At 41.7% G+C, this 23,476-nt stretch overlaps 1 protein-coding gene across 7 annotated transcripts in view; it reads left to right on the top strand.

Annotated features, from left to right (window-relative positions):
- RBFOX1 (RNA binding fox-1 homolog 1) overlaps positions 1–23,476 on the top strand; it is a 2,292,172-nt gene that overhangs the window by 1,513,775 nt on the left and 754,921 nt on the right. The window lies entirely within an intron of this gene.

Genomic DNA, 23,476 nt, shown 5'->3' with positions numbered 1-23,476 from the left:
AGCGCGGTCATCTCCCTCTACGCGTAGCCGTGCTGGGAAAAGCATTGCATATTTTACATGTTTGATGCAAAGTCTTTGTTTGGCTTGTATAAATGTTTTGCGCTTGCGTTGTACTTCCGCCGAAAAATCTAGGAATACAGCAATCGTTTTGTTACCGAAGGGGATGTTGCCTTTTTCTCTGCTGAGATGAAGAATGGCATCCCTGTCTTTGAAATTGAGAAATTTGGCAATAAATGTGCGTGGGGCGCTCCAGTGGCGGTCTGCCCGACATGCGGTGCGCCCTTTCCACAACAAAGGTGGGGGAGAAGGCCTCTCTGCCATAAGTATCACAAAGCAGTGATTTAAGGAATGTGGTAGAGTCACCCCCCTCTGCTCCCTCAGGGAGACCTATGAATCTGAGGTTACAGCGTCTGAGTCTGTTCTCTAACTCATCTTGTTTTTGCAGGATTTGGTTAACCTGTAGCTGTATAGCTTCTGTGGAGTGTTGGAGGGGGGAGGGAGTCCTTCACTATGCTCAGGCGAGTCTCAGTGACTCTATCTCTCAGTTTCTGGAAATCCTGTCTCACCAGGGAAATATCTACCTTCACTTCTTCAATCCAGGCTGTGAGTGTAGATTGACACGCAGCCACTGCTTCCTGGCATATAGTTATGGCTTCCAGTACCTTCGCTGTGTCTGCATTCACAGCGGCCTCCTCTCCCTTCGTAGCGCCGCCATCTTGTTCAGGGGATTCTTTCTCCTTCTCCTGCCGGCGGTATTGATCCAGCTTGGAGGTCGTTGCAGCCGACTTCTTCAGCTGTGACATCCCTGCAGTTGTATGGTGCAGTTAGAGTCGTTTGGGGGTCCTATTTTGTGGGTAAAATCTCAGGATTTGTTCTACAGGATAGACTGTCGGTGGAGCTCCGCTACCTTGCGTCCTATCCCATGCCGCTCCAGGCCACGCCCCACCAGTACAGTATTTGTACATTGAAATCATATACCCTCTCAAGCGTCTCTTTTCCAGAGAGAACAAGTTCAGTGCTCGTAATCTTTCCTCATAACTAATGTCCTCCAGACCCTTTATTAGTTTTGTTGCCCTTCTCTGGACTCTCTCCAGTTCCAGCAAATCCTTCCTGAGGACTGGTGCCCAGCACTGGACAGCATACTTCAAGTGCGGCCTGAGCAGAGTCTTATAGAATGGGAGAATTATCATTTCATGTCTGGAGTTAATCCCCTTTTTAATGCATGCCAATATTCTGTTTTGCTTTGCTTGCAGCAGCTTGGCATTGCATGCCATTGCTGAGCTTGTTATCTACTAGGACCCCAAGGTACTTTTCCATCCTAGATTCCCCCAGAGGTTCTCCCCATTGAGTAGATTGCATTCATATTTATTCCACCCAAAGGCATTATTTTACATTTTTCTACAGTAAACCTCATTTACCATGCAGTTGCCCACCCCATTAATTTGTTCAGATCTTCTTGCAAGGTTTCCACATCTTTCAGGGAAGTTATTGCCCTGCTTAGCTAAGTTCGTCCACAAATACAGAGATTGAACTATTTATCCCATCCTCCAGGTTGTTTATGAATAATTAAATAGGATTGGTCCCAAGACAGAACCCTGGGGGACCCCACTTTCTACCCCTGCCCATTCTGAGTACTCCCTATTTATCACTTGCCCCTGTAGCCAGTTTTCAATCCATGTACTCACTCTATGGTCCATGCCAACTGACCTTACTTTGTACAGTAAACGTTTATGGGGAACTGTATCAAATGCTTTTGCAAAATCCACGTCTACGGGCCTTCCTTTATTTAGATGGCAGGTCACCTCCTCATAGAAGGATAATAGATTGGTTTGGCAAGAATGATTCTTCATAAATCCATGCTGATTATTTCTAATGATACCGTTGTCATTGCTAAAATCTTGTATATAGTCCCTTATCATCCCCTCCAAGAGCTTGCATACAATTGATGTTAGGCTACCTGGTCTGTAATTCCCAGGGATTTATCTCAACCCTTTTTTAAATATTGGTGCTACATTGGCTTTTCTCCAATCAGCTGGTACCATTCCAGTCAGTAGACTGTCAGTAAAAATTAGGAACAATGGTCTGGCAATTACTTGCCTGAGTTCCTAAGTACCCTCGGATGCAAGCCATCTGGTCCCAATGATTTATTAATGTTAGGTTTCCCAAGTCTAATTTTAATTCTGTCCTCTGTTAACCATGGAGGGGCTTCCTGTGACGTGTCATGAGGATAAACATTGCAGTTTTGGTTACTGAAGCCCCCCCCCCGATTTCCTGGTGAAGACTGAGGAGAAGAATAAATTCAATACCTGTGCCATCTCTCCATCCTTAGTAATCAGATTCTCTTCATCATTCTTTATGGGACCAATATGATTGGACCTCCCTTTCTTACTATTTATGTGCTTAAATAATTTCTTGACATTTTTCTTACTCCTCCACTGTGCCTTTCATGTTCTATCTTAGCCGCCCTGATTGCACCCTTACTGTTGTTGTATTCTTTGTAAAGTTGGAAAGCTGATGATGATGATGATCCCTCAGTCTTGTATTTTTGAAGGCCTTCTCCTTTGCATTCATATGCATTTTTACATTGGAATTAAGCCGCCCATGACTTTTATTAGCTCTTTTAAATGTATTTCCCATTGGGATGCACTGGCTAATTTCCTTATTTAATATGCTCTTAAAGCATACCCATTTCTCCTCCGTGTTCTTTGTTCCTAGGCTTTTATCCCAATTTGTATCTTCTAGCAAGGTTCGTAGTTTAGGGAAGTTGATTCTTTTGAAATTCAGCGTCTTTGTATTCCCCTTATGTTTCCTATTAGTGTAATTTATACTGAAACTAATTGACCTGTGATCGCTGTTTACCTTGCCCTGTAGTTCCACATCTGTGATCAGGTCTGTATTGTTGGTAATCAGTAGGTCTAGTAACGCATTGTTTCTAGTTGCATTTACCATCTGACCCATGAAATTGTCCTGCAAGACATTTTGGAACTGGTGCGCCTTACATAGTTACATATTTACATAGTAGGTGAGGTTGAAAAAAGACACATGAGACATGCTTAGCTACACTGACTAACAGCAATTGAAGTTTTAATTTAACCACTTCAGCCCCGGAAGGATTTGCCCCCTTCCTGACCATGCCATTTTTTGCGATACGGCACTGAGTCGCTTTAATTGACAATTGCGCGGTCGTGCGTCGTACTCAAACAAAATTTATGTCCTTTTTTCACCTATTTGATCACCTCTGCGTTTTTTTGTGCTATAAACAAAAAAGCATCAATTTTGAAAAAAACACAATATTTTGTATTTTTTACTATAATAAATATCCTAATTTAAAATACCTTGTGGGGTCAAAATGATCACAAGAACGGTGAGAAAAAATCCCAGAACCACACGGGGGGACCTAGTGAATTACCTGCAGAGAGCTGGGTACAACGTAACAAAGGCTACCATCAGTAACACACTACGACGCCAGGGACTCAGATCCTGCAGTGCCAAACGAGTCCCAATGCTTAAGCCAGTACATGTCCGGGCCCATCTGAGGTTTGCCAGAGAGCATTTGGATGATCCAGAAGAGGACTGGGAGAATGTCATATGGTCAGATGAAACCAAAGTAGAACTGTTTGTTATAAACACAACTCATCGTGTTTGGAGGAGAGAGAATGCTGAGTTGCAACCAAAGAACACCATAGCTACTGTGAAGCATGAGGGTGGCAACATCATGCTTTGGGGCTGTTTCTCTGCAAAGGGAACAGGACGACTGATTATGTACATGAAATAATGAATGGGGCCATGTATCATGAGATTTTGAGTGCAAACCTCCTCCCATCAGCAAGGGCATTGAAGATGAAACGTGGCTGGGTCTTTCAGCATGACAACGATCCCAAACACACCGCCCGGGCAACGAAGGAGTGGCTTCGTAAGAAGAATTTCAAGGTCCTGGAGTGGCCTAGCCAGTCTCCAGATCTCAACCCCATAGAAAACCTTTGGAGGGAGTTGAAAGTCCGTGTTGCCCAGCGACAGCCCCAAAACATCACTGCTCTAGAGGAGATCTGCATGGCGGAATGGGCCAACATATTAGCAACAGTGTGTGACAACCTTGTGAAGACTTACAGAAAACGTTTGACCTCTGTCATTGCTAACAAAGGATATATAACGAAGTATTGAGATGAACTTTTGATATTGACCAAATACTTATTTTCCACCAAAATTTGTAAATAGATTCTTTCAAAAATCAGACAATGTGATTGTCTGGATTTGTTTCCACATTTTGTCTCTCATAGTTGAGGTATACCTATGATGACAATTACAGGCCTCTCTCATCTTTTTAAGTGGGAGAACTTGCACAATTGGTGGCTGACTAAATACTTTTTTGCCCCACTGTATGTATTCTTCTACATATTTTTGGTAAAAAAAAATCGCAATAAACATATATTGATTGGTTTGCGCAAAAGTTATAGCGTCTACAAAATAGGAAATAGATTTATGTCATTTTTATTATTTTTACATAGTAGGTGAGCTTGAAAAAAGACACAAGTCCATCAAGTCCAACCTATGTGTGTGATTGTATGTCAGTATTACATTGTATATCCCTGTATGTTGCGGTCGTTCGGGTGCTTATCTAATTGTTTTTTTAAACTATTGATGCCATAGTTTAAGGTTAAACCTCTTTTCTTCTAATTTTAATGAGTGGCCACGTGTCTTATTAAACTCCCTTCCATGAAAAAGTTTTATCCCTATTGTGGGGTCACCAGTATGGTGAATGCGCGGTTCCTTCCACCCAGTCTATGTCTGGATAATTAAAGTCCCCCATTATGATCACACTTCCCATCCTTGCCGCTAATAAAAATTGTGATAGGAGGTCTGCCTCTGCCTCCTCCCTCTGGTTAGGGGGCCTATAGCATACTCCCAGTATTACTTTCCCCTTAGTTTCATCCCTTTGTAGCTCTACCCATAAGGATTCCACCTCCTCCCTTGCTCCCTTAGTGATGTCATCTCTCACATTCACTAGTACATCATTTTTGATATACAGGCATACCCCTCCCCTTTTTTTACCCTCTCTATCCCTGCGATATAGGGAATATCCGTGAATGGTTGCCAGCCAATCATGAGAGCTGTTGAACCAAGTCTCTGAAATTCCTACAAAATCTAAATCGCCCTTGTACAACAGTAGCTCTAGTTCTCCCATCTTGTCCACCAGACTCCTGACATCAGTGAACATGCCACGTAGTTTATACCATGTGCATACTGTCTCCTAATTTGGTGTTCTGAGGTTGCAATAGACTTGTTACTATACTTCCCTCGGGTTTTGGTGCTTTAATCAACCTACAACTAATACTACCCTCTGGAATATTTTCTGCGCTGACTATTTCTACCTCTGGACCTCCCCATCGCCTAGTTGAAAAGCCCCTCTCACTTTTCGGCCATTTTTACTCCCAGCAGATCTGCACCCTCCTCATTTAGGTGCAGTCTGTCCCTTCTATAGAGCTTGTGACTGGCTGAGAAGTCGGCCCAGTTCTCCAGGACCTCAAACCCCTCCTTACTACACCAGCTCCTTAGTCACTTGTTTACTTCCCTAATCTCCCTCTGCCTTTCTGGTGTGGCTCGATGTACTTGTAGTATTTCTGAGAATACTACCTTGGAGGTCTTTTACCATAATTTAGCTCGTAAGTCCCTAAAATAATTTTTTAGGACACTCCCTCTTCCTCTGACTTTGTCATTGGTGCCAACATGCACCATGACAGCCTAGTCTTCCTCAGCCCCTCCAGTAATCTGTCCACCAGATCTGTGATGTGCCAAACCCGAGCGCCCGGTAGACAACATACAGTTTGACGCCTCAGGTCTTTGTGACAGATTGCCCTCTCTGTCCTTCTAAGAATTGAGTCCCTACCACCAGAATCTTTCATTCGTTTTCCCTTGGCTTTTCTCCCACCCTCACTGAAGGAGTTATTCCCCTGGCAGCTAGGGGAGTCACTCAGCTACAGCAGTGCTGGTCCCTGACTGGTTTCACCAATTGTAGTGATTTAAATATTATTGTGGTATAGTGGTATTACCGTGGGTATGATAATTAATTAGTAAGTACTCTTCTGCAGCAACCCAATTCTTCCAGAGAGATGCACTTTATTGACTTCCAACACAGAACAAAGTCCAAAGTCCACAGATGACAAAAAAATTCGACAGACTAGATATAATTCAGAAACCCATGTTCCTAGGTCTGTGTGTTCCCAGCCATACACAGACAAGCCTAACTTAAACTATAGACTGAATGCCGTGTTATATTCACTAGATATTGAATGGCTGAGCAATTTGATTGGCCGTTTCAATTTAGGACTTTGATTAGCTTTCAAACAGACAACAACTCCCAGCCGTGAACAGCTGTAGTCATAAACCACCCCAATTTGCACTCCCGCATATCAACATCAACAAGTCCCCTTAGATATGTGTAATTAGATTAGATTAACAGATACCACCTGAATACCCTTTTGAGCCCTTGGAATACCTACATTCCTAATCTGTATTCTTGCATATTAATATCAACAAGTCCCCCTGATATATTAGCCCCCCAGGAGGGAGCCTCCGCTAGGCCAACCCAAAACACTCCTTGATCCCATTGTTACCCCCTCAAGTCTAATTACCAGCAATAAATACTTCTTCTATGGTCCTTTAAACAATGTACCCTTTGAAATGTTCAATTAGGTTAACAGCCCATACCTCACACCCCTAGGTAGACTTGCATAAGACTAACACATCAAAGGGTCTTCAGCTGTTATCTTAAAATTGAGTTGGCTTGGACAAATCAACCATTGCCAACTCAATTCTGGCCTGGTTAATATTGACTGTATGTGTGTACATACATATAATAATGTCCCACATAAATCGGTGAACATATTACAACATATACCCCCACTTGGGTCGGTTCTAACTACTAGAACTGACCCATAAATCAAACAACAAAAAATATCATTACGATTTGAGGTACTGGATGCTTTACAATGGCTCATATAAAATATGTAGTTGAAACTGGTTACATCTCTCTTCGCCAGCCTTTAAAATATCCCCATGAAACAGTTATTAGATAATTTAACTTTTAGACTATGACTGGAAAAGGATTTGGTAAACATCAGTGGCCCATATAGCTTTTAGGCCTTATTTTATCAAATCAAGATCTTGAATATTGCGCAAAGACGAGCTGAGGTCACAGTCCATTCTTCGGTCTGACTTCATCACATCTCTCACCATCTCACTGAAAGTAAACTTGGTATGCTCTGGGAACTCCAATCCACATAAGTCCAGGATTTTTTTTTATGTCCAGGCTCAAGCTTTCCATTTTTAAAGATGCTTTTACGCAAACACTCTACTTTCATCTTTATAGTAAGAAGAACTATCAATGTACCAGCACTCACTTTCAAGGTAGAAAAGGTTTGGATATGGCAGTAAAAACTGTACTGCAAACTATTTACTTGCACTTGACATTCATGAGTCCATCTTTGTTGATTGCCAGTCACAATTTGCTTTTGTAATTTGCTGTAGGCCGACCCCTCATTGCCTTCAATAGAGCAGTTACTTGGATCATTCAGTCCATAATTCCACCTGAAAGGTATACCAACATATACATATACCCCCACACGATGGTTCAGATAGAGTCAGCTTGACATCAGTGTTTATCAGATCTTCTATTCAGACAAAGCGGCAGTGGAAATTCTTGCCAGTATTTTCACCATGAAAAGTAGAAAGGTCTAGTTGTAATATGTTACAACCATCCTTTAGTATGGAGGGACTACTCAGTGTTGACAATGGCTTCTCTAGATTCAGAACCTGGGCTTCCAGGGAAACAATGTGCTTGCATTTTGCACAGCAGTAGTCACCCTCGATCGGATGATCAAGGAATGCATACATGCCGCAAGATGTACACCAAGTCGCATCTCCACACCCACCGATGGGGATTGAGGATTATACCATGTCCAAATTAACTAAGAAATAGCTTCCTGACACTAATACTCCAGAATCCACAGGTACTCAACAATACAATACACAGGTACTCAACAATACAATACACAGGTACTCAACAATACAATACATAGGTACACTCAGCCCATGTGCACTCACAGTCCACATGCACTCACAGTACTTGTGTACTCACAACACTCAGGTACTCACAACACTCCTCATCACAGAGCAGAGAGCTGAGTGTAATCTGAGACCTAAGTGGAGGGAATCATACACATTCACTCTACACATTCTCACTAGTTAATATGCATGTCGTCAGTTCAGTGAGGCTGTCAATGACTTCCTGTGTGAAAGTGGGGGTGGGGGCATCACCATGAAATGCTTGGTGATGGAGAAAACTGCCAGAAGTGACACATATCATGCAGTTTGCAGAGGAAGGAGAGAGTGGCCAGGATCTGCACTAGGTGCTATGGATCAAGGCAGTTATATATTATATATTATATTGTATTATATTATTTCATGTATTTATTTATTGCAGGTAGTTTTATAGCGCCATCAACTTACTCAGCTCTTTCATATACAGCATATTGTACATTCACATCAGTTTATGTGAGGATATGCTTTGTATGTCGAAGGTTTATAACCTTTTCAAGTTTTCATGAGCAAGTGAGCCTTTTAGATACACTGGACTATATCTTTTTTCTGCCAAAACCTAGCAAAACCTTGTAGTTTTGGCCTAGCACCGCAGATAAACAATTAAACACCCAATGGTAGCTGGTGTTTCTGCTGCTACTGAATAGACTGGGGCATTATTAACAACAAACTGGTGAGAAGTGTATCTTGACAATGTGCTAATTTTCCTTTTTAAAACACTTGCACATTTCTCTATTTTCCTTTTATAGCAAGAGTGCAAAAGACTTCTCTGTTATAAAGCTTACCATGATTTCATAACTATCTGAATCTGAGACTACTATGGTGGTGCTATGAACCAATAGCGATCCACACCAAGGCTAACGTAAGGCTAGTGTTTTAGGGGTTAGGTTTATGGGTATGAAGTTGATGTTTAGGATTAAAGTGATTCCAAAGGCTGATTTTTTTACCTCCCCTTAATATTTACCTAGGCCCAATGTCGATCCAGTGATGTGCATGAGAGCCGAGGCTCCCCTGGGTCTCTTCCTTCTCATTGACTGGGATGCAGCAGTGGGAGCTGCTGCTGTCAATCACAGCCAGTGAGGAGGGAGCAGGGTCAGGGCTGAGGAATGCTCTCTGTGTCTTATGGACACTCTATAGACACAGAAAGTGGGGCTAGGGAGTGAGCATGCACGAGTGTCTCCATAGCAAATTACTTTCTATGATGGTACTCAGCAGGGGGAGGGGCCCAGAGTGCCAGCACGGAACCTAAGAAGAGGAGGCTTGCACAAAGCAGGTATTACATGTTTGTTTTTTTTGTTGTTTTAAATTTGTGTGGTAATTGCTGGTTTCACTTTAGGTTAAATGTTAAGGGTTCGTTTTCAGGCTTAGGTTATGATTACACTTTTGGTAGATAGAAATGACACAAATAAATAAAACTCGGTATATCTCAATAAATCAATAAATGTGTGTTTAATACCTTTTATGTAAGTACCTTCATTTAACCTGATATGTTGCAGTGTAATGCCCCGTACACACGATTGGACATTGATCGGACATTCCGACAACAAAATCCATGGATTTTTTCCGACGAATGTTGGCTCAAACTTGTTTTGCGTACACACGGTCGCACAAAGTTGTCGGAATTTACGCTCGCAAAGAATGCGGTGACGTACACCATGTACGCCGAGACTAGAAAAGACCATTTCAGAACCAAACGCGGCACACTTTGGGCTCCTTTTGCTAATCTCGTTTTAGTAAAAGTTTGGTGAGAGACGATTTGCGCTTTTTTCAGACTCGTGGTTTTCAGATCGTTTTCTGCTGTTCAGTTTGTGCTTGTGGGTTTGTATCTGCTCTTCAGTGCATGCAGCAAGCTACGTGTGACTCAGTCATTGTGTTCTTGTTCGTTTGTTACTCTTTTTCAGGTCGCTCTTCACAGGCCTTGCTGTTCTTCAGTGCGTTCTGTTACTTCGTTCTGAGCAGCCGACCGTTTTCTAGCCATGTTGTGTATACGTACTCCTCGTAGAGTTCGTGCTGTGCGGGGGCTTGGTGTTGGGGTCCTTACCTTGACACAAGTCCAGTCCATGAACAGGGTGGGGAGGAGTTCATGGACCAAGAATTGGTTGCTTCAGCGTGACCAGTTCTGTCATATGCCTTTGCTCCGTGAGATCCGTAAAAATAATCCTGATGATTTCAGGAACTTTCTCCGGATGATGGACCCCGTATTTCACCGTTTGTTGGCTTTGCTGACCCCTTATATTAGCAGGCAGGATACCTGCATGAGGCAAGCCATCACTCCGGAGCAGAGGTTAGTCGCCACCCTGCGGTACTTGGCAACGGGGAGAAGCCTGCAGGACTTGAAGTTCTTGACAGGCATCTCCCCCCAGGCTCTGGGTATCATTATCCCAGAGACCTGTTCTGCCATCATCCAGGTCCTGCAGAAGGAGTATATTAAGGTAAGATTTTTATCGTTTAATATCACATTTTATTGTATATAATGTTTGCTAATATTTTGTATTTCTTTTCTCATTCCCCAATTACCATGATTGTAATATGCTGTGAATGTCCCCTTTGTCCTCATGCATGCTGGATTTTTCTGTAATTATTTTTGTTGTCCTTTATACATATTTGCCTTCACTTACCTCCCCAGCATGGTCTCCTGTCCCTATATTCACCTCATGTAGTCACTTAACAATGTATTTTACCAGCTCCATAGTAGTGCTTTACCCCAAACACCCCCTAAAATGTTTTTAAATGTGATTTGTGCTTTAAATTCAGGCCAGAGGCTTTTTTGGGGGGTTCCCCAAATCATTTGGAACCCTCACTCCCCCCAACTGTTAAGTCAGATGATACCAATTCTCTATCTATCCTCGATCATCTATCTGCTGACTTAGCCAAACCCATACACACTATACCCATCTCTTTAGTGGTCAGATTTATGGATGAATTCCCCTAAGCATGTAGTGCAAGGGCCTGCCTGTATACTTTCAAATGGTACTGTTTAAAGTTTTTGTATACTATTATTATCTTGATAGGTAATAGCAGAATTTCCAAATGTGCTCAAATGTGTACAGTGTGTATTTATATCTTTGTATTATGACACTTCTTACCTGTCCAGTGGGCTGTCAATAGTGTAACTAAGGAGGGGCTGGCCAAAGTAATACCCATTATTTAGGCATTTATCTCTCAATGAAATGGAGAGGGTTACCTGTCCAAGAGCTCCCCCTCCCTATAATGTTAGAAATGGCCCATGAGAGGGGGGAGGGGGAATATGATAGGTGTACCTTATACTTTGGTCTTTCAAAACTCCCTCAAATAAATGTTATCTTGATGTTGGCCAAGAATGTTTGTGTCTAATCTGCTTTCCCTGTTTATGTGCAAAATGACTAATGTTGTTTTTTGTTTTGACTCCACAGTTTCCTTCCACGCCACAGGAATGGCAGACTGTGGCCTCCCACTTTGCCCAGCGGTTGGACTTTCCTAACTGCGGAGGGGCAATTGATGGGAAACACGTCCACATTGTCCCACCACCCAACTCGGGGTCGTACTATTATAATTATAAGGGGTTCAATAGTATTGTGATGTTGGCGGTGGTGTCGGCTACTTATGAGTTCCTGTATGTGGACGTGGGGAAGAATGGCTGGATGTCCGATGGTGGAGTCATCACCCAGATGGAGTTCTACAGGCATCTCCAGAATGGCAGCCTGGACTTGCCACCTCCAGAAGACAATGTGGAAGGTCTCCCATTCATCTTCGTTGCGGATGAAGCATTTGCGCTGGGGGACCATCTTATGCGGCCATTCCCGATGAGGACCCTCATCCTGGACCGGAAGGGTTTTTAATTACCAGCTGGCCAGAGCCAGAAGAGTGGTGGAGAACACGTTTGGAATCATGGCCAGCCAGTTCAGCCTATTTCTTACACCCATACATATGGTGGAGTATAAACTGAATCGTATAATCCTGGCGTGCTGTGTTCTACACAACTTTTTACGGCAACATTCTGCCAACTATGCTGGCTCAGTTGGGCCTGAGGCTGCAATTCCAAATGAACCAACCCTGACGGCACTTGAAAGTGGCCATCCTGGCTTGCCCCCCATGAGTGCCCGTGATGTCTGGATAAGAAACCTTGAATTCTTTGCGGGTAGGGGGACTATCAATATGCCAGACAATGTATAAAACCTTTTTCAAATAAAAAAAAAATACTCAAATCTTTGGTGACATTTACTGCTTGTGTTTGTTTTAGCTGACCCTGACAGAAATATGGTGAGTCCTGAAAATGGCATGATTGTGTAACCTTACAAAGCACTGTTGGGTGTTATTTATTAAAGGCAAAGACACTTTGCACTACAAGTGCACTTGAAACTGCACTGAAACTGCACTTGTAGTGCAAAGTGGATTTGCCCTTAGGAAATAACACCTATTGTCACAGAAAACAGCAATTAGAGCACCACAAAAGTGTTGTAGCGCTGAGACAATAATCCACACATTCTTGATTAATAATCTTTTTAATACCAGCACAATCACATGTGCATTTAGAAAAGGTTTTTAAAACAAACCAACATGTTTGTTGTATAACAATTTTTGGGGTCACATTAGAAAAAGTATAAATGTCCATTTAAGATAAAACAGGCATGTTTAAAACCAACAAGAAAGACACAAATCTTGAACTTACAAAGTTCACATTTGGTAGAACTTGAAGGCAATATCAGACATGAGTATTTACAAACTGTGTTTGCAATTGCATTCAGATGGGTGAAGTCACCCCAGGAAAAGCCAAATTTTGAAGATGCACACAAATTTACGAATGTCAACATGTGCTACCTGCCATCACGGGGGATCAAGGAACGTGTTTTGGGGGTGCAACCCCTTCCTCACAGCTACTTTATTAGTGAGGAAGGGGTTGCACCCCCAAAACGCATCCATTGATCTCCCGTGATGGCAGATAGCACATGTTGACACACTGTGTGCCTCTTCAAAATTTGGCTTTTCACCAATTTGTCAAAAAATGTCAAAAATTTGTAGCACACAAAAAACAAAGGGATTTGGAGGGGTTTTAAACTCTCCCTAAAACATCAATGACGTTCTTCATTTTTTGAAGAACATCATTGATGTTTTTCTTGATGTTTTCCAAGTCCCTATTACACCCCATGATCTCCCCAATCAGGATCTGTGCACTTTCTGAGGTGAAAGGATCTGGATCCACAACATCACGATCGCCTAAAAAGATAGAAACAAAAAAACACCATGTATTATAAATATGCCGGCATCCATCTCTTACCTGAGCCTGTGGTCACAGACACTCACCTGTTGTGGTGCCAATTTCCACCACGTCTTCCTCCTCCTGCTCTGCGTTGCTTGGGTGGATTTCCCTTTCTTCCGGAGGTGGGGGGTCTGTGGTCTCCTCGGATGAGGGGTGTCCTCCGAGTCTTTTCTCCCCTATGTAACAAAAAATTTGTGTACTTAGCACACAGATATTTGATGTCAGAACTATAAATATGAAACATTGCTTGGGTGTGGGGTACAATTGTCTATTTTGGCAGAGTTCCAAGATGTAGAATTTTTAGTGTCCTTTGTCAAGCTTCAATACTTTACCTGTTTTGTACAAGATTCCCAGATGGAGACACCCCTATAGTATACACTGGAGCACCTGTGTGGGCCCCCTAATAAAAAGGGTGTTCTTGTGTCCCAAACTAGTGCTCCAGCGTCCAGATGTGAAAACTGCTGCTGAGTGTCCTCTCCTTACACAGAATCTAGTTTGCATTTCATTCTAGTTACAAACCCATCTACACAACCAAATTAGTTTCAGAAAAGTAGGCCATAAAAAATGTGGGCAAATGCATATGGCCAAAACAATGGTGTTTTCTAGGCCGCACGAAAAATGTTTGATACGAACGAATAATGTGCCCATGAACATGAAAGTTGCCATTTTAAACTGTACAACAGTTAAGAAAAGCACATGGAGCAGCACAAACGTAATAAACATAAAAAGAATAGGAACACAGCACAACTACTTACTTTTTTGCAGCACTCTCCGGATCTTTCTGTACTGCTCGTGCTCTCTTAATTTCAGGTCCGACCACCGCTTCCTGAGCTGATCTTTCGATAGTCGTACCCCGAAACTCCGGTGCAGACTTTTGACCACTTTCGCCATGGTCTTGGCCTTTCGGACATTGGGGTTGGGGTAAGGTCCATACTTCCCGTCATAGTCAGCCCTTTCCATTATGTCGACCATCTCCAACATCTCCCCAAAGGACATATTTGATGCCTTATATCGTCTCCTGGATCGGGACGTTTCAGGCTCCGGGCTTTCCTCCTCCTCGTTGGTGTAATTATCAGACACCTGCTCTCACTCCGTCATGTGCTCTTCCCCACTGCGACGAATGAGAAGGGGCGGGGAATAGACTAGAAAGAACGACGGGCGGGTGGAGTTTCACGCATGCGCAGTGTCTATAAAGCGTAACACACATGCGTAGTACGTACGATCTGTGAGCAGAGGAAGGAGTAACGGAGGCGCTGATCGTAATAGCAAAGGTAAGATTTAACATATGATTTGAGCCTATACTGCTTCTAGATTGAGGCCTGTATTTGCACAAGTTTAGAAGACTTTAGGCTGACATTAAGGTTTGTCTTGTGTTGTGTCTTGCAGTGAAAATGGATATCTTGAAAGATGAGGACTTTATGCCAATCTTCATAGATATGTTCAGGGAGCTGCCCTGTCTACGGGAGATAAACCACCCTGAATATAAGAACCAAACAAAGAGGAAGGCAGCGCTATTTAATTTGTTGGAATTTGTGAAGCAGGTGATCCCCACAGCAGACATCACCTATTTGAAGATCCTAATTGGTGGTCTGAGGAGCACATATCTAAGGGAGCACAAGAAGGTCCAGGATTCCCAGAGATCAGGAGCTGCAGATGACATTTATGTCCCCAGGCTGTGGTACTATGACGGGCTGCATTTTCTGGCAGGTCAGACTGAACCCAGGCCAGCACTCTCCACTCTTCCTTCCATGCTTCCTTCCCCCTCAGCTGAGGCTTCTGATGCCCAACCTGGGCCTTCCAGACCGCAACATGTGGAGGAGCCCAGCTTGAGCCAGTTATAGCATTCTTCTAAGTATTTCTAAATATTTCTGGTTGTCCAATCAATGATGTTAACTAGATGTTAGTTTGGAGTACTAATTTATGATTGTGATTGATGAAGCCAAAACTAAAACCATGTCCCTTTTTCATACACAGGGAAGTCTCAGCCAGGAGGTGGCCGGGCCAAGCAGGCTGCCTGATATCCAGGTCCCTCCCCTCCACCTTCAAAGACAAAGTGGCAGGAAGAGGAGTAACCTGGAGTAGGCTGCCATAGGCCTCTTTTGGAAGGCTACAGAGGCCCTGAGAACCCCCCACACTGTGGAGGAGGACTTTGCTGGCATAACTGCCTACAAAATGATGCAGATGGAGGAGGGACAACGACTCTTGTGTGAGTTCCTAATTTTGGAAGCTCTCAATAAGGGTTTGAGGGGCCAAATAACATGTGCTACCCACATTTGTGACCTCACACATGGTCCTCCTCCTCCTCCAGGTCCTATTCCTCCTCCTCCTCCTCCCGGTCCTACTCCTCCTCCTGCCACATCTCCAACACCAGAGCCACAGCCGGGCAGGAAGCGTGGAAGGAAGATCAGAGAGTGATGACCCTAGGTTCAGTCTGGTCTGGCAAAATATGCAGCCTCTTGTAGGACCACAGCCTGGGGACATAGATGTCATCTGCTGCTTTCATGATCTCTGGGACTTCTGGACCAGACTGCACTCCCTTAGATATGGACTCCTCAGGCCACCAATTTTGCTGTAAAAGAATTGATGTCTGCCCTGGGGGTCAAAGACTTCACCAATTTCTGCTCTTTCTCCAGTGTTGCCTCCCTCTTTGTTTGGTTCTGAGCCCTTAATAAAGGAATTTTGGGTTCAATTATACTCGCCTATGTGTGTTTTCCTTCAAAAAGGACAGTTTGTTGTTGAGTAGGCAGGTACATTTCAAAAATACAATGTGAAATTAACAAGGGACACCAACACCAAACAATCTCCTTGAGATTAAATAATACAAGATATCAATGGTGGTGTGGTAACTTGACACACAAAACACACACAAAAATATTATGGAGTAAAACACAAATAAAAAAAACAGCCTTGGAAAAAATACAAACCCAAAAAAAAAAAAAAAAAAAAAAAAAACAGCCTTGAAAAAAAAAAAAAAAATGTTAACAATAACCAAAAAGAAATTTGGTAAGATGTGACAAATCAAAATATATTGAGGGAATCGCGCTAAATAATAAAGAAATGAGTTTGTGAGAATTGATGCGATCGGATTTTGTTGTTGGAAAATTTTATAGCCTGCTCTCAAACTTTGTGTGTCGGAAAATCCGATGGAAAAAGTCCGATGGAGCCCACACATGGTCGGAATTTCCGACAACAAGGTCCGATCGCACATTTTCCGTCGGAAAATCCGACCGTGTGTACGGGGCATTAGAGGAAGTGGCAGCACAAGGAGCCAGTCAGTTTATGCATTAATAAGAAGCATTCTAATAAGAGTTGCAGAGAGATGAGATCATCGATGTGCTTCTTCTCTTCACTGTCCACCCACATGTTGGGGTAGGTCTAGGATGGCTAGTTTCAGAGAAAGTGTGTTGAATGATGTTCGTCATCAGACTAAATACATGTAGTGACAAAGAGAGGTTTTGAGGGAAAATTAAATATTTAATTCTGAGCTAATATTGTTATTTTATTTTAATTCTTGGTTTCTGTTTGTATGTTTGGCTGGAGCTCAGCTTTAACTTGACACTAAACTTTGCTTTAAGATTAAAAAAAATATATTCAAGTATGTATTCTTTTTTTTTTTTTTTTTTAATTCTTTATTCATTTCTTTATAACATTACTTTACAAGGTATAAGTGCAGGTAACAGAGATTATAAAGGATACATAGCATAAGCATAACATACATATGTTGAATATAACAGCCAAAAGAAAAAAAAATATCAAATGTTAGCAAAATGCGTACAAAGCGCCCATTTCTCTCTAAGGTTAGAATCAAGTTAATGGTGTGATATGGTCAAAGTAAACCTTCCCACATGTTAGCTATTATAGCAAACCGTTTTTATGGATTCATATATGTCTGTTTTTTAAACCTTTAGCTTATATCTGGTAAGTTCTGGTATCCCCTACATAAGCTGTATTATCCCTTTAGCATCAAGCTCATCACTTCTGTGACCAAAAACTTATATAAGAAGTGAATTCCTGACTTTTCATATCACAAGAATAGCCGCAATCAGTATATATATAGTCATTCAAATATTGACCACCCCCTTCCCTGCAGCTACTGCGGATCCACTGCTATAGCTTTCTTCACTGTTCCTCCAACTGCCTGTGTCCCTCTAGTCACTGCTGCTCTCCAACACCTCTCCACTCCACTTATGTGCATCAATTCTCCCTCCATGTGTTCTGATCCCTCCCAGTTCTCTTATTCCCCCATGTCCTAGATCCTCAGTTGGCTCGCCCTGTCTGCGCCAGTTACATAGTTAGTCAGGATGAAAAAAGACACAAGTACATCTAGTTAGACCAAAAATAAATAAATACAATCCTATATACACAATCCTATACCCACAGTTGATCCAGAGGAAGGCAAAAACTCCCAGCAAAGCATGATCCAATGTGCTATAGCAGGGGAAAAAAATCCTTCCTGATCCCCCGAGAGGCAATCAGATTTACCCTGGATCAACCTTACCTATAAATGTCAGTACCCGGTTGTATTATGTACATTTGGGAAATAATCCAGTCCTTTTTTAAAGCAATCTACTGAGCTTGCCAGAACCACCTCTGGAGGGAGTCTATTCCACATTTTCACAGCTCTTACTGTGAATAAACCTTTCCATATTTGGAGATTAAATCTTTTTTCCTCTAATGTAAAAAGTGTCCCCTTGTCCTCTGTGATGACCTTAAAGTGAATAACTTAACACCAAGTTCACTATATAGAGCACTTATGTATTTGTACATGTTGATCATATCCCCCCTTAATCTCCTCTTCTCAAGAGGGAATACATTCAGTTCCTCTAATCTTTCCTCATAGCTGAGCTCCTCCATGCTTCTTATCAGTTTGGTTGCCCTTCTCTGCACTTTCTTCTGTTCCTTGATATCCTTTTTGAGAACTGGTGCCCAAAACTGAACTGCATAGTCTACATGAGGTCTTACTAATGATTTGTACAGGGGCAAAATGATATCTCTCTCCCTGGAGTCCATATTAATACAAGAAAGGACTTTGCACGCTTTGGAAATTGCAGCTTGGCATTGCATGCTATTATTGAGCTTATGATCTACCAAAACCCCCAGATCCTTCTACACCATTGATCCCCCAATTGTACTCCCCCTAGTACAGTGATGGTGAACCTTGGCACCCCAGATGTTTTGGAACTACATTTCCCATGATCCTCAACTACACTGCAGAGTTCATGAGCATCGTGGGAAATGTAGTTCCAAAACATCTGGGGTGCCAAGGTTCGACATCACTGCCCTAGTATGTATGATGCATGCATATTCTTAGCCCCCAAGTGCATAACTTTACATTTATCAACATTAAACCTCATTTGCCACTTAGTTGCCCAATTAGACAGTGCATTGAGGTCGGCTTGTAAATTGGAGACATCCTGTAAGGACATTATTTCACTGCATAGCTTAGTGTCATCTGCAAAGACAGAAATGGTACTTTTATTCCCAGACCCTATATATTTTATTAAGATATTAAAAAGTAAGGGTCCCAACACTGAACCTTGGCGTACACCACTGATAACCTTAGACCATTCAGAGTAAGAGTCATTAACCACTACTCTCTGAATCCTGTCTTTTAGCCAGTTTTCTATCCATTTACAAATTGATCTTTCCAAGCATGTAGACTTTACCTTACACATGAGCCGTGTGTGGGGAACTGTGTCAAATGCTTTTGCAAAATCCAAGTATACCACGTCCACAGCAGCCACCCATCTGTCCAAGGTTTTACTTACCTTCTCAAAAAAGAAATTAGGTTTGTTTGACAAATTCTGTCTTTCATGAATCCATGCCGTCTGTTGCTTAACCACTAAAGCCCCAGGGGATTGGGCTGCTCAATGACCGGAGCACTTTTTACAATTTAGCACTGCGCTGCTTTAACTGGTAATTGTGCGGTCATGCAATGCTGTACCCATACAAAATTTGTGTCCTTTTTTCCTACAAACAGAGCTTTCTTTTGGTGGTATTTGATTGCCCTGCGATTTTTATTTTTTGCAATATAAACGGATAAAAGGCCAAAAATTTTGAAAAAAAATGATATTTTCTACTTTTTGTTATAAAAAAAATTAATAAACTCAATTTTAGTCATACATTTAGGCCAAAATGTATTCCGCCACATGTCTTTGGTAAAAAAAAATGTGAATAAGTGTATATTTATTGGTTTGCGCAAAAGTTATAGGTTCTACAAACTAGGGTACATTTTCTCGAATTTACGTAGCTTTTAGTTTAAGACTACCTATCTCATTTCGTGAGGTGCTAAAATGGCAGGGCAGTACAACCCCCCCAAATGACCCCATTTTGGAAAGTAGACACCCCAAGGAGTTTGCTGAGAGGCATGTTGAGCCTATTGAATATTTTATTTTTTGTCACAAGTGATTGAAAAATGACAACAACAAAAAAAATTACACAAAGTTGTCACTAAATGATATATTGCTCAAACATGCCATGGTTATATGTGGAATTACACCCCAAAATACATTCTGCTGCTTCTCCCCAGAATGGGGATACCTCATGTGTGAGACTTTTTGGGAACCAAGCACCGCCTTCAGGATTTCTAATGCCCTGTACACACGATAGGATTTTCTGACGACAAATGTTCGATGGGAGCTTGTTGCCGGAAATTCTGACCGTGTGTAGGTTCCATCAGATATTTTCCGTTGGAATTTCCGACATACAAAATTTGAGATCTAGATTTCAAATTTTCCGACAACAGAATCCGTTGTTGGAAATTCCGATCGTGTGCACACAATTCTGACACAAAATTCCATGCATGCTCGGAATCAAGCAGAAGAGTCGCACTGGTATTGAACTTCATGTTTCTCGGCTCATATGTGTTGTACGTCACCGCGTTCTTGACATTCAGAATTTCTGACAAGGTTTGTGTGACCGTGTGTATGCAAGACAAGTTTGAGCCAACGTCTGTCGGAAAAAAAATCCACAGTTTTGTTGTCGGAAAATCCTATCGTATGTACAGGGCATAAGGGTGTACATTTTTGATTTCACTCCTCACTACCTATCAGTTATGAAGGCCATAAAATGCCAAGATAGCACAAAACCCCCCTAAATGATTTTGGAAATTAGACACCCCAAGCTATTTGCCGATAGGCATGTTGAGTCCATGGAATATTTTATATTTTGCCACAAGTTGTCACTAAATGATTTATTGCTCAAACATGCCATGGGCATATGTGAAATTACTCCCCCAAAATCCATTCTGCTGCTTCTCCTGAGTACAGGGATACCACATGTGTGAGACTTTTTGAGAGCCTAGCCGTGTACAGGACCCCGAAAACCAATCACTGCCTTCAGGCTTTCTAACGGCGTAAAATGGTGATTTCACTTCCTCACTACCTATCACAGTTTCGGAGGCCATGAAATGAGAAGATAGTATCCCCATACACAGTAGAAGCAGCAGAATGTATTTTGTGGGTGTAATTCCACATATAACCATGCCATGTTTGAACAATATATAATTTTGTGACAACTTTGTGTAAAAAAAAAAAATTTTAATTTTCCCAAAACTTGTGTCAAAATATAAAATATTCCATGGACACAACATGCCTCTCAGCAAAAAGCATGAATTGTCTTCTTTATAAAATGGGGACATTTGTGGGGGTTTTGTGCTATCTTGACATTTCAGGGCCCCCGAATCTGTGATAGGTAGTGAGGGAGTGAAATCACCATTTTACGCCCTTAGAAAGCCTGAAGGGGTGATTCGTTTTCAGGGTCCTGCACATGGCTAGGCTCGCAAAAAGTCTCACAAATGTGGTATCCCCATACTCAGGAGAAGCAGCAGAATGTATTTTGGGGTGTAAATTCACATATGCCCATGGCATGTTTGAGCAATAGATCATTTAGTGACAGCTTTGTTCAAAAAAAAAATTAATTTTCTCGCAACTTGTGGCAAAATATAAAATATTCCATGGACTCAACATGCCTCTCAGCAAATAGCTTGGGGTGTCTACTTTCTAAAATGGGGTCATTTGGGGGTTTTGTGCTATCTTGACATTTTATGGCCTTCAAAACTGTGATGGGTAGTGAGAATGGAAATCAAAAATTTACACCCTTAGAAATCCTAAAGGCGCTGATTGGATTTCGGTGTCCTGTACGCGGCTAGGCTCCCAAAAAGTCTCACACATGAGGTATCCCCATACTCAGGAGAAGCAGCAGAATGTATTTTGTGGTATAATTTCACATATAACCATGCCATGTTTGAACAATATATCATTTAGTGACAACTTTGTGCAAAAAAAAAGTGTAATTTTCCCGAAACTTGTGGCAAAATATAAAATATTCCATGGACTCAACATGCCTATCAGCAAATAGCTTGGGGTGTCTACTTTCCAAAAAGGGGTAATTTGGGGGGGTTTTGAATTGTCCTGTCATTTTATACACAACATTTAGAAGCTTATGTCACACATCACCCACTCTTCTAACCACTTGAAGACAAAGCCCTTTCTACCACTTTTTGTTTACATGAAAACATATTGTTTTTTGCAAGAAAATTACTTTGAACCCCCAAACATTATATATTTTTTTAAAGCAAAGGCTCTACAGATTAAAATGGTGGGTGTTGCAATTTTTTTTTCACACAGTATTTGAGCAGCGATTTTTCAAACGCAATTTTTTTTGGAAAAAAACACACTTTTTTAATTTTAATGCACTAAAACACACTATATTGCCCAAATGCTTGATGATATAAAAAAGATGGTCTTATGCCAAGTACATGGATACCAAACACAGCATGCTTTAAAATTGTGCACAAATGTGCAGCGGCGACAAACTACATACATTTTTAAAAGCCTTTAAAAGCCTTTACAGGTTACCATTTTAGATTTACAGAGGAGGTCTACTGCCAAAATTACTGCCCTCGATCTAACCTTCGCAGTGATACCTCAAAATACATGGTGCAATTGCTGTTTACATATGACACCAGACCGACGCTTGTGTTCACCTTTGCATGTGAGAACGGGGGGACAGGGGTGCTTTTTTTTTTTTTTTTTTTTTTTTTAATTATTTATTTTGCTATTTTTTTAATGGTTCCTTTCATTTTTTTTTTTTTTTTTTTTTTTTTATCATTTTTATTGTTATCTCAAGGAATGTAAAAATTCCCTATGCTAGCAATAGGTAGTGACAGGTACTCTTTTTTGAAAAAAATTGGGGTCTATTAGACCCTAGATCTCTCCTCTGCCCTCAAAGCATCTGACAACACCAAGATCGGTATGATAAAATGCTTTTCCAATTTCCCAATGGCGCTGTTTATATCCAGCGAAACCTAAGTCATGAAATGCTCATAGATTCTGGTTTCTTAGGCCATAGAGATGATTGGAGCCATTCCGGTCTCTGATCAGCTCTATGGTCAGCTGGTGGAACAAACGGCTGCATTCTCGGGTTCCCTGATGGGACAGGAGAGCCCGAGAAAACCATGGAAGACAATGGGAGGGGGGGATGTTCCCTCCCACTGCTTATAAAAGCATTCTAGAGGCTAATTAGCTACTAGGATCACTTTTACATGAAAGCTGACTGCTGGCTGAAAAGAATGATACCAAGATGATACCTAAACCAACCTGCAGGCATCATTCTGGTATAACCACTCAAAGTCCAACAACATACCAGTACATCGCTGGTCCTTGTTGGGCATACATTGTAATGTTCTTTTTTTATGCAGCCTGTGGGCTGAACGAAAAAAAGAGATTGATAGGTGGGTATGCCCACCATTAGAATACTGCCCTTCATCCACCCACTTCTAATTATGGGCATACATGCACCATTTTTTTTTAACTGTGGTGGTGAAATCGCCTCCTACAGCACTGGAGTCGCTTTATGTATTATGGGAGCAAATGCTGTTGCTGTCAAGTTAAATAAACCCATGGTGCAGCTGAATGGTGTACCTGCTAAGCAAATGATGGTTAACAATAAAAAGAAGAAAGAGAAGAAAAATACAACCACAACTATTTTTGGCTTTTTCATTTTTTTGTGTTTTTGTGTGTGTTATTTTTCCACTTTTTTCACTTTTATAAAAACTGTAAAAAAACTGTAAACTGAATGTTACAGATTAGGGTCTCTCAAAATGTGATGGCCATCACATCTTTCGAGACCCTGTGTACGTGTGCC

Source organism: Aquarana catesbeiana, linkage group LG06, assembly GCF_042186555.1.
Source record: "Aquarana catesbeiana isolate 2022-GZ linkage group LG06, ASM4218655v1, whole genome shotgun sequence".
Taxonomy (NCBI): Eukaryota; Metazoa; Chordata; class Amphibia; order Anura; family Ranidae; genus Aquarana; species Aquarana catesbeiana.
The sequence above is the reverse complement of the archived record's forward strand: the minus strand, read 5'-3'. Positions and strand labels throughout refer to the sequence as shown.